Here is an 11,371-nt window from a genome sequence, read left to right as displayed (position 1 = left end):
AAATCTCTGGGAGAATGAAATCACGTCACCATCACACCACCAATATTCCCAACAGTGGTTTGGGGGTGGTTGGGGGTTTGGGGGATGTTGCAAGATTGGAGAAGGATCCATCTGGAAATAAGCATAATGGGAGGAGCTAATATCATTGTATAACCATACTGCATGAAATACTGTGTATTTCGGAGGTTTGGAAGTCGGTTGTTCTGGAGACCAACATGGATTGGTTGCTCTGAAGATCAGCACGGCTTTATGACGTCAATAAAGTCTACTTTTTAATTCACAAACTCCTGAATTGTTTGAAAATGTTGGCTGGAAAAAGGGGAAACATTTTCCACAGCAACACCAGCACCAACACAAGATCTATATGGTCTAACACCCATATACAGTTCTATCCTTCCTTGATTTTAGCTGCCTCCGTGCCCTCCAACCTACCCAGTGAGCAATCGATGGCGGCCTGCCAGCTTTTGCTGCTTTTCTCCTGATCTCAATTTGCATAAGCTAATTTGCATCTTAGGCGGCTTTCCACCAGCGGCCCGACTGCTTTACGCTGGCAGCTAGCCGCCAAAGAGAGGATGTGCGCTGTGATCTGCTGTATATGCTTGTGTTGCCATTTTCTTCCAGCAGAGATGCTATATTTGTATCCTTTTTATTCTTGAACTGATTATTTGTATTAACTTTATTTTAATATTGTTAAATCTTAGTTTACAGAACTTTGGTCAACATTAGTAAATATAATTTTCCCCCCCGAACTAATGGCTCAACTACTCGCCTATAGCCTCGACTTTAATTGCTTCATGGGGGACAGGTCTTTACTGTGTTTAAACACCACCGTGTCTGTAGATGGCACTGTAGTGAATGTGAATTGCACGTAAGGCAAAACAATCACCATTTTGCAAGCTTGGAATCCCACGTTCTAGTAAAACTGGATCATTTTAGTGACTTGGTTTTTTAAGACTCGTTCAGGGAAAGGTAAATCAATTTTTCAAAGGGAGTTAGGTATATGCTCTGAATTGGACAATAAAACATGTGGATTATGACATTGTTTTACTACAATGTGATGTACTTCTGAAACAAACAAAAATAATTTTGGACATTGGACTGAAGATTATTGAACGGCGAGTCACCTACGTAGCAATGGTGAGTTCTGTTCTGCGTTATTATAAATAACTAAGTGTTTATCAATTCCAAGTACGCTAAGAACGTACTTGTGTCCTTGAGAAGAACCTTCTTGCCAAGCGTCCTTGCGAGAATGGTCTTGCAAGAACGCGAGGACACAGAACACACCCACCTAGATTGAGATGCATGTGTACTTAGCTATTGCACAATACCGTATGCTTTTCCTGCTCTCCATACATCTTGAAATTAATTCTGGGATATCAGATGCGTTCTCGCTGAACAAGTAACCAACCCATACAGCCTCGATAAAAAAGCTGCCGTTTTTTTAAACCTCTTTTCTAAACATTGCTTTCAAGTCATGACGTTTTCTATAGTTCTGTTCCCGGAGGAGGATGACTTTGTGGCAGTAGTTCCACGCCTGTGGCTCAAAAGTGGACTTTTCTACTGGCCACCGCAAAGCATCACCAGCAGGAAGTCCTTCAGCCACGACAAGTTTGCCAGAACTTGTTCACCACCTGAAGACACCTGGGAGGTTGTCCCTTACAAGCTCATCAAGCATACAGGTGAATTTGAAAACGTAATAACAATTAAAAAATTGGAATGAAAATATGTTTTGCAGGGTAAATGCTTACAAAACCTTAACTTTTCCTCGACACGTGAGAGACCGGATGTGTGTATTGCCAGAGGAGCGAAAATCGTTCTAGTGTGGGCCCCTACTACCCCAAGGACGCTCATCTAAACCACAATACCCTGTGGATTGCAGCCCTGGAGGTATGTGAATTACACGTTGATCTCATAATTACTGCAATGTTTACTTGGTTCCACCATATTTACCTGTTCACCAACTTATGTTTATTTTTAGGATGGAGCAAGCACAGTACACCAAGGCACCAGAGAGGTACTCCACGCCACCATGTGGAGGACTGCTACATAGCTATGTTTGGGCTCATTCACTTAACCCAGATGCTTAACTTGTTATTAAAGCTTGTTATTAAATGTTGCTTCCAATTTTATTTGTCAATTTAAATTTATTTTTAAGGGCAAGAAGGCAGAGGTTGGGGTACCTTTTAGCTCTGCACATGAAGGTAAGAATGAACATTTTGGCAGACACTGTGATTTGAGTTCTGATAGTAAAATAACCAGATATTTAGGACTGAATAATTAACTCTGTCTTTACTTTCAGAAAATTTGGAGAAGATCAAGCGACTGACTGAAGAGAAGGTCGAGCTGAGGGCACAGCTGGCTCTACAATCAGGTAAAAACAGGACTATAGTTACTCTAGCATCTTGTCTTCATGAAACTGCATTTGTCTGAACACGTGCCCTTTACTAAAATGCATTACTGTACAGCCTTTCAGAAATGACATGTATATGGCAGTTTTGTTTATTTCACAATTAAGCTATTGATATTTCATTGGGCTGTTTAGCTTCTGATAAACGTCTGACTGAAGAGAATGTCAAGCTGAGGGCACAGGTGGCTCTACAATTAGGTAAAAACAAGAATATAGTTGAGCTAGCATGTTGCTCAACTAAATTTCATTTGTCTTGAATGTCATGCAATACTCAAAATCATGTCAGACCATTTAAGCACAATATCTGATTGCTGTATTACAGGAACCATAAGGAAGAATCCTTCCAACCGGGATGCCACTGATGAGGCTGTCCAGAACCAGGTGCCCAGGTACCACAAAGGGGCAGTTGAACATGCAGGTGGGAGAAGATGTTGCGGCGGTACAAGGGACCTGCCATGAATATGAATGACATCTCCAGCACAACCAATATTGCTGCTAATCTACAGTACTTTTTATATATATGTTTTTTTTAAATGTTTTTTTAACTGCTGCTATGTACAGTGTTATGTGTATGATTGCATTATACTCTTAATATATTTAAAGCTGTGTGTGAATGTTCTTAATTCTGACTGTAGGCAGGAACATCATAAAGACAGGTTTATAACTGATAATTGAACGCAGACTATAATAATTAATATTGTTAGTTGATTACTGATGCCATGAAGAAAATATGAAAACAAGCACGGAGCCGCTGCCTTTGCCGGAGTAAAAAGAATCATGGACGATTAACAATTGGTTTTATACTTTGGAAAATGTCACACTGCAACTGTACCACTGGCCTGAAAACATTCATGCCTGCCCAAGATTTTAAACCTTCCTTCACAGGTTTCCTGTATCTTGGACTATTATCATTATCAATCTCTGATCCTCAATACTTATTTACTTTTCCACTTCTCTGACCATCATTGTACTTCTTGTACCCACTTCTCTTCTCCCACATTTCACTTCTCTTTCCCTGCTTTCCACCTCTCCTATCCTTCGTTTCACGTGCCTTGTCCTTCGTCTCATTTGCTTTGTCCCTCGTTTCACTGTCTGGACTGTGGTACTGTTTCTGTCCCTATTCTATTAGTTAGTTACTCATTTTCTGGGTTGTTTCCGTGGTATGAATGTATCTAATTTCTCACTGGTCATTTTCCTGTCCCATACTTTTCCCCAAATTTTCCCTTTAATTTCTACAACACCTTTTTCTCTAATAGTTGTTGGATGGGCCATAACAAAATAGTTACATTTTAGTTTTGACTTCCCGCTCCATTTAGACCTTATGTGTAACATCCAAATACATGGCAAAGTCTGAATTTAACTGGGAAGTTACTCCCTAGTCTTCTCCCTTCACATGGCACATTGTCCTTTTGTTGTTATTGTCAGTTGACGTTTTGACCCAAAGGCCTCTGCCTTAGTCTTGGTGTTGTAAATACTTTAACAGAAACTCAGTCCCATCTTCTTTTGTAGTGAGCCACTCTGTGCCTAGGATCTGTTGCTGTTCTGCCTCACCTTTGATGAGTTCCAAACATAACAAGGTCAGGCCTTCCGCCATCTCCCCCAAAGAAATGTTCATGAATCAGGTTCTGGAACTAAGAAAGTGCCAAAGGGAAAAATTGCAACATTACATTACCAACATTACAGTGAGAAGAGATTGAGATTGTGTAAGGAAGACCAGGTCCGTAACCTTGTGAACAAGACTATCTAATGCTGCAATAAATAATTGAATTACTCTCTCCCTTGACAACCGGGTATGCGATTATTATTGGAAAAGAGCTGAGCCATGTGCGACTGGATTACTGCAGGCAGCAGCGCATGTTTTTGACCCTGATGAAACCAGTGATACTTTGACTCATAAGCAGTGTGACCAAAAGTGTGCCTTGATACAACCCAGCAATACATTATAATGGGCATATCAAACACTCCTATTATAAACCAGGTACCATCAACAGAATAGTAAAAAAAACATTCCTGTTGTAAAGTTATACAACCCAACTCTCAGACAATCAATATTTAAGACTCAAGCACTTCAACCAGTCAGCACTCAGGAGCCAAACTATCTGGTTAACAGCTGTGTAAGTACATTGATGTTACATTCGTAACGTGACGTTTCCGTTGCCGGGGACAACACGGAGAAGTCAAAACAGTGGCTCTGTGAGGTGTTTAGATCAGTGTTAGTATTGGTGCATGTTGCTGGCTGGAAAGCACCAGTGGGCGTAGCCAAGGCCCAGTGAGACACGGGTGCTGGCCGTCTTAAATGGAAAGTCTGAGCCTTTGGTGTAAAACACTGGGGTGAGTCTCAGTGAAAAGTAAAGCCTTGTTATAGTGGCCCTCGGGTCCGTGGGGTGGTGTGTCATCTCTACTTACCTTGATAATTTCTTCGTAGGTGAGGAACATGTTGTATTTGTCCTGGTTGTGGTGCCATCCTCTGACATGATCACATAGTGTTTCAGTTCTAACACATTGACACATGGCATATTTGTGGGAAAAATGCATTAAGGCTGGCCTGTGGCACCCCTTGTGGAGGAATCGGGTCAGGTATCTGTGTGGATAATATACCTGGTCTGTATTTTTATTGTGCCTTAAATGTAACGCACACATGAAGTGTATGCATCCATAAGTATTACACATGAATTGTAGGTATTGATAGGTTTTACACTGGTCAGATATTTTGTCTGCCATGTTGTTATATATCTCTTATTCCTTACAACCCTATAGGGAGGCACATATGAGACACCTGTCAGGTCAATCAGAATACTGGTTTATTTTAAGGACATTTTTATAGTGGTCATTAGAGTTAGCATAAAGGGCTAAAAGGCTTTGTGAAGTCATTGTTCAGTCGACTTTTGATAGCACATTTTTACAGTAACTAGTTTCATTATCAGCCCTGTTCAGAAGTATGGCCTAGAGTCTGAATATTAACTGGCGAGTAATTCCGATGTACGGTTCAGGAGAATAAGAGTTGTAAATGCATTTATTACCATTAGCTTGTGTTGAAAATTGACAGATTTCTGTCAGCTGCCATTTTGCCGTCTTTTGAGATATCAACCAACAAATGCACCTGGTCTTATATCTGGATGCACAATTAATATGAAGTGCATGGGTTATTGTTTCAATAAAGAATTGCACACATGCACATTGTGCATACATATATTGTACAGTAGTCAGCCATTTTGTCCACCATTTTGCAAGTTATCTCTTATTCCTGAAACAATTTAAAGGAGGCATGTATAAGACCAAAGGACAAGTCAATTGGATTTAGAAGATTTTTATACCTTTGGACAATTTTCATTATTCTACCGGAGAAACCCTAATTATGTTAAAAAAAATTCTCAGGATATAGGCTACTTATTAAACTGGCAACATTTACAAGTCACCAGTAGATGACACCCTTTTACATTTACTGGCGACTTAAGGCTTAGAGTTGAGGATTAGGCTAAAATGTATAGTCGGGCACAGTTAGAAATGTAATTACTTTTAGGATTTCTTTTGTACTTTTAGGAAATATGGTTACTTTCTGTTATTGTGAAATGAGAAGGCTGTTGAAAGTCCCTACCATAGACTGGAAAAGGCTGGTCATCCCTGTCACTCACCTTCACTGTCCTGTGGTCATTATTGTAGTCACTAAGATATGCTTTGTTCATCTTACCATTTTCAACATTTACAACAATATAAAATATTTCACAAAATAAGCATATTTTCATTGTAAATATGTGATGCATTTCATTTTCACTTCAACATTATAGAATATTTTCTTTAGCTCAATAACAAAAATGTTTTATCACACTTTGTAATACAACAAAATGTTCAAGAGGGTGAATAGGTATGCAATCCACTGTGACTCAAATGCTCAAAATGCTTTTTTTATTCAGTATACAGCAATACATGGTATCATATTGTTTCTTTTGGAATTCGGCCATAGTGGATATCTTCTGAGGGAAAGTTTATCTTCTGAGGGAAAGTTTATCTTCTGAGGGAAAGTTTATCCACCAACAATCCACTGGACTACCCGAATAATCAAAACAAGTTCAACTAACAGACTGAAGTAGTATAGAATATTTACAATGAAGGTGTGTTATTTATCTTTGTGTACCATAAGAGACATTCATTGCATGAAGAGCAATGAACAAACATACAAAAAAGCTGGGTTCAATAATGTGGGATGGACCAGCATGTACCAGCTGGTTTACCAGCATATCAACATCACCAGCATTAACTGGCCACCAGGGTCCAGTTGCTCAAAAGTTACCCACCTGTGCGTGGCTGTGGTCCAGTGGTAACACTCCTAGCTCCATGCACATATGTGGCTCCCCCAGGAGACCAGGGTTGCTTACCTGTCTTCATTATTCACCTTTGTGTCTCAACTTTACCCATCTCCCTCTGATTCCTACTGTCAATAAAAACCTTCCAAAGATAAAACTGAGGGGAGAGTTTCCAAAAATATTTATCCATCAAGAGTACACCTATTGGGTGGGGAGCATAGAAACGCATAAAAAAAAACCCGAATTCATTCTTTAATCGGAGAACGAGACAATTTAGTTAATGATTGCATACATTGTATGAGATTCTCACAGTTGGTTCTCATGCTTCCCTGCACAGTAAGAAGAGATGTCGGCTTCAGTTTCCCACATGAAAGGGAAAGGTGAGTGCTATTTTTCCGGGTCACTCAGGTCGACATTTAAAGTGAGATTACCTCTCAAACACTTGCACTCCACAGAGTCTGCTTTTGTGGCATTGACAAAGCCAGTCTATTGGCTTCCAAAAGATATATTTTGTCTAATCTAGAGAAGGAAATTAGGACAAGGTTTTATGTAAAGTAAAAGGAATAGGAAGTAAAAATGTATGAATGAAGTCTATATACTGATGATACAGTTACCACATTGTTACATGCAGACTTCACCTGTGCCAGTGCATAATATAAACCACGGCTCATCAGACATTATCACTTATTCTGCAAATATAAATGTAAATGTTAGTATTTGTCTTATCTTCCACAGCCCTAGTAACATTAACATGTCTTGAATAAGTACATATGGGTGGACGCAGCACGTCTGTGTGGATGGCTCATTTATTGGTAGCAGCTTATTTGAATGCAGGTGATATATGATGTGGGATGTAGGAGACCAATTCTATGCCACGTCAGCTTATCTTTGGTGCTCAACAAGGGACGACGGTGGAAGAGAGAAATCAGGGAACATACTAGGCTTGCCTTATATCTCAGACTATATTCCCATATTTCTGGGATCCTGTGTGATTATATGCCTAAAAAGCCTGGTTTGAATACAATTGCTTATGAAGAGACAGCTGTTGGACATCCACTCCACAAACATTGGACAGTGTTGAGCCAATTTACACCACACTCTCGCAAAATTCACGAACTGTCAGAATAAAGTGATCAGGGTTACAATCCAAACCGCAATACTCCAGCTAGAGCTTTATAGCTTTATAATTTTTCTCATTGTTTGTTTTGATTTGTGATTGTGTAATGATGAGCAACACACTCAAATAGGTTTGTCAGTTGCTAATGCTTTCCTTTGGATAATTTGTCCCATATTTCCTTCCAAAAAACAGCTGAGCACAAGGAGAGTGTGTTTCAACTAGATTTGAACATTACAAGTGAAGTTACTGGGGCTTGCTTCAATGCTTTCAAAATATGTTGCAGGTGATAGAGAAAGACTTCAAAGTAGAATAGCAGAAAAGTACAGAAAAAGACACAAAAGGACCACTGACGCTATAGTCTCTATGTTGAATGGTTCAAAAGATACTGTTAGAGGGTTATTCATTCTTGTCCACCTGGTTATGCAGGTGTTTCTGATTCAGGACACAGTCCATCTGTACTTATTGACCTGTTAGTCATCTGAACATGTAAAAACATTGATATGGCTCAACAAGGTCATATAGCAAATCTTCAAATCTTCACCCGGCAAAGCCAAAAGAAGACAGTCCACCTCTCTGAATCCTGCTCCTCTCTACGTTTCTTCCTATATGTATCAACCCTAATAGGAAATGTTTCCTAGCAACTAAGCATCAGTTCTTATTGCTTGCTATTTGGGGTTTCAGGCTGGTTATCTCTATACGCATCTTGACAACTGATGATGTAAAAAAGGCTTATACTACAATTCATTTAATTTGATTTGACATTAGACCGTGGCACTGTGCAGTGAAGCACTGGCCATTATTGTTGTTATTAGTATATTACATTTCGTTATATCCAATTTGTGATCAAGGAGCTCCTTGATCACAGCAACTCTCAGTGGACTGGGGCAGTCAATGTCAAGATATGTGTTGGTTATTCTGGTTATTATCAAGCTGCTGGCTCAACCAAGTAGTCTACAGAAACATAAGGAACATAAGGATAGTTGTGAGAAACATGGTGGGGGAAAACTGAGGTAAGGCAAGGAAAAAAACTGAGATTTATTGAAATTCAAGGTTATGTCGCAGCGTGAGTTAGGCTATCAACCATTGCTTATTTTAGCGTTTCAGCTGGCTCAAGTTGGGGTAAAAATCCTGCTTTGGAAAGGCAACTCAATTACATTTTCGTCATCTTTTTTTCTTATGTATAATCTGTAAAGTGTTTTTGTTTCTGGAATCAAACTAGAAGAGGTGTTGGGATCATGAGCATTTTTAAACAAAAGATGACACAGACTCAGCTTTAATAACCTTATCAATAAACATGAAGTAGTTTAAATGTTTGCAATGTTATAACGCTTAACAAGCTGGACAGTACAGGTGCTGGTCATAAAATTAGAATATCATCAAAAAGTTGATTTATTTCAGTAATTCCATTCAAAAAGTGAAACTTGAATATTGTGAAAAGGTTCAATATTGAAGACACCTGGTGCCACACTCTAATCAGCTAATTAACCCAAAACACCTGCAAAGGCCTTTAAAAGGTCTCTCAGTCTAGTTCTGTAGGCAACACAATCATGGGGAAGACTGCTGACTTGACAGCTGTCCAAAAGACGACCATTGACACCTTGCACAAGGAGGGCAAGACACAAAAGGTCATAGCTCAAGAGGCTGGCTGTGCACAGAGCTCTGTGTCCAAGCACATTAATAGAGAGGCGAAGGGAAGGAAAAGATTTGGTAGAAAAAAGTGTACAAGCAATAGGGATAACCGCACCCTAGAGAGGATTGTGAAACAAAACCCATTTGTGGGGGAGATTCACAAAGAGTGGACTGCAGCTGGAGTCAGTGCTTCAAGAACCACCACGCACAGACGTATGCAAGACATGGGTTTCAGCTGTCGCATTCCTTGTGTCAAGCCACTCTTGAACAAGACACAGTGTCAGAAGCGTCTCGCCTGGGCTAAAGACAAAAAGGACCAGACTGCTGCTGAGTTATGTTCTCTGATGAAAGTACATTTTGCATTTCCTTTGGAAATCAAGGTCCCAGAGTCTGGAGGAAGAGAGGAGAGGCACAGAATCCACGTTGCTTGAAGTCCAGTGTAATGTTTCCACAGTCAGTGATGGTTTGGGGTGCCATGTCATCTGCTGGTGTTGGTCCACTGAGTTTTCTGAGGTCCAAGGTCAACGCAGCCGTCTACCAGGAAGTTTTAGAGCACTTCAAGCTTCCTGCTGCTGACCAAATTTATGGAGATTTTATTTTCCAACAGGACTTGGCACCTGCACATAGTGCCAAAGCTACCAGTACCTGGTTTAAGGACCATGGTATCCCTGTTCTTAATTGTCCAGCAAACTTGCCTGACCCTAACCCTACAGAAAATCTATGCGGTATTGTGAAGAGGAAGATGCGATACGCCAGACCCAACAATGCAGAAGAGCTGAAGGCCACTATCAGAGTAACCTGAGCAGTGCCACAGACTGATCGACTCCATGCCACACTGCATTGCTGCAGTAATTCAGGCAAAAGGAGCTCCAACTAAGTATTTAGTGCTGTACATGCTCATACTTTTCATGTTCATACTTTTCAGTTTGACAACATTTCTAAAAATCCTTTTTTTGTATTGGTCTTAAGTCATATTCAAATTTTCTGAGATACTAAAATTGGGATTTTCATTAGTTGTCAATTATAATCATCACAATTAAAAGAAATAAACATTTGAAATACACTCACCTAAAGGATTATTAGGAACACCTGTTCAATTTCTCATTAATGCAATTATCTAATCAACCAATCACATGGCAGTTGCTACAATGCATTTAGGGGTGTGGTCCTGGTCAAGACAATCTCCTGAACTCCAAACTGAATGTCAGAATGGGAAAGAAAGGTGATTTAAGAAATGTTAAGCGTGGCATGGTTGTTGGTGCCAGATGGGCCGGTCTGAGTATTTCACAATCTGCTCAGTTACTGGGATTTTTACGCACAACCATTTCTAGGGTTTACAAAGAATGGTGTGAAAAGGGAAAAACATCCAGTATGCGGCAGTCCTGTGGGCGAAAATGCCTTGTTGATGCTAGAGGTCAGAGGAGAATGGGCCGACTGAGTCAAGCTGATAGAAGAGCAACTTTGACTGAAATAACCACTTGTTACAACCGAGGTATGCAGCAAAGCATTTGTGAAGCCACAACACGCACAACCTTGAGGCGGATGGGCTACAACAGCAGAAGACCCCACCTGGTACCACTCATCACCACTACAAATAGGAAAAAGAGGCTACAATTTGCACAAGCTCACCAAAATTGGACAGTTGAAGACTGGAAGAATGTTGCCTGGTCTGATGAGTCTCGATTTCTGTTGAGACATTCAGATGGTAGAGTCAGAATTTGGTGTAAACAGAATGAGAACATGGATCCATCATGCCTTGTTACCACTGTACAGGCTGGTGGTGGTGGTGTAATGGTGTGGGGGATGTTTTCTTGGCACACTTTAGGCCCCTTAGTGCCAATTGGGCATTGTTTAAATGCCACAGCCTACCTGAGCACTGTTTCTGACCATGTCCATCCCTTTATGACCACCATGTAC

Source organism: Esox lucius, chromosome 20, assembly GCF_011004845.1.
Source record: "Esox lucius isolate fEsoLuc1 chromosome 20, fEsoLuc1.pri, whole genome shotgun sequence".
Taxonomy (NCBI): domain Eukaryota; kingdom Metazoa; phylum Chordata; class Actinopteri; order Esociformes; family Esocidae; genus Esox; species Esox lucius.
This window is presented reverse-complemented; position numbering follows the sequence as displayed.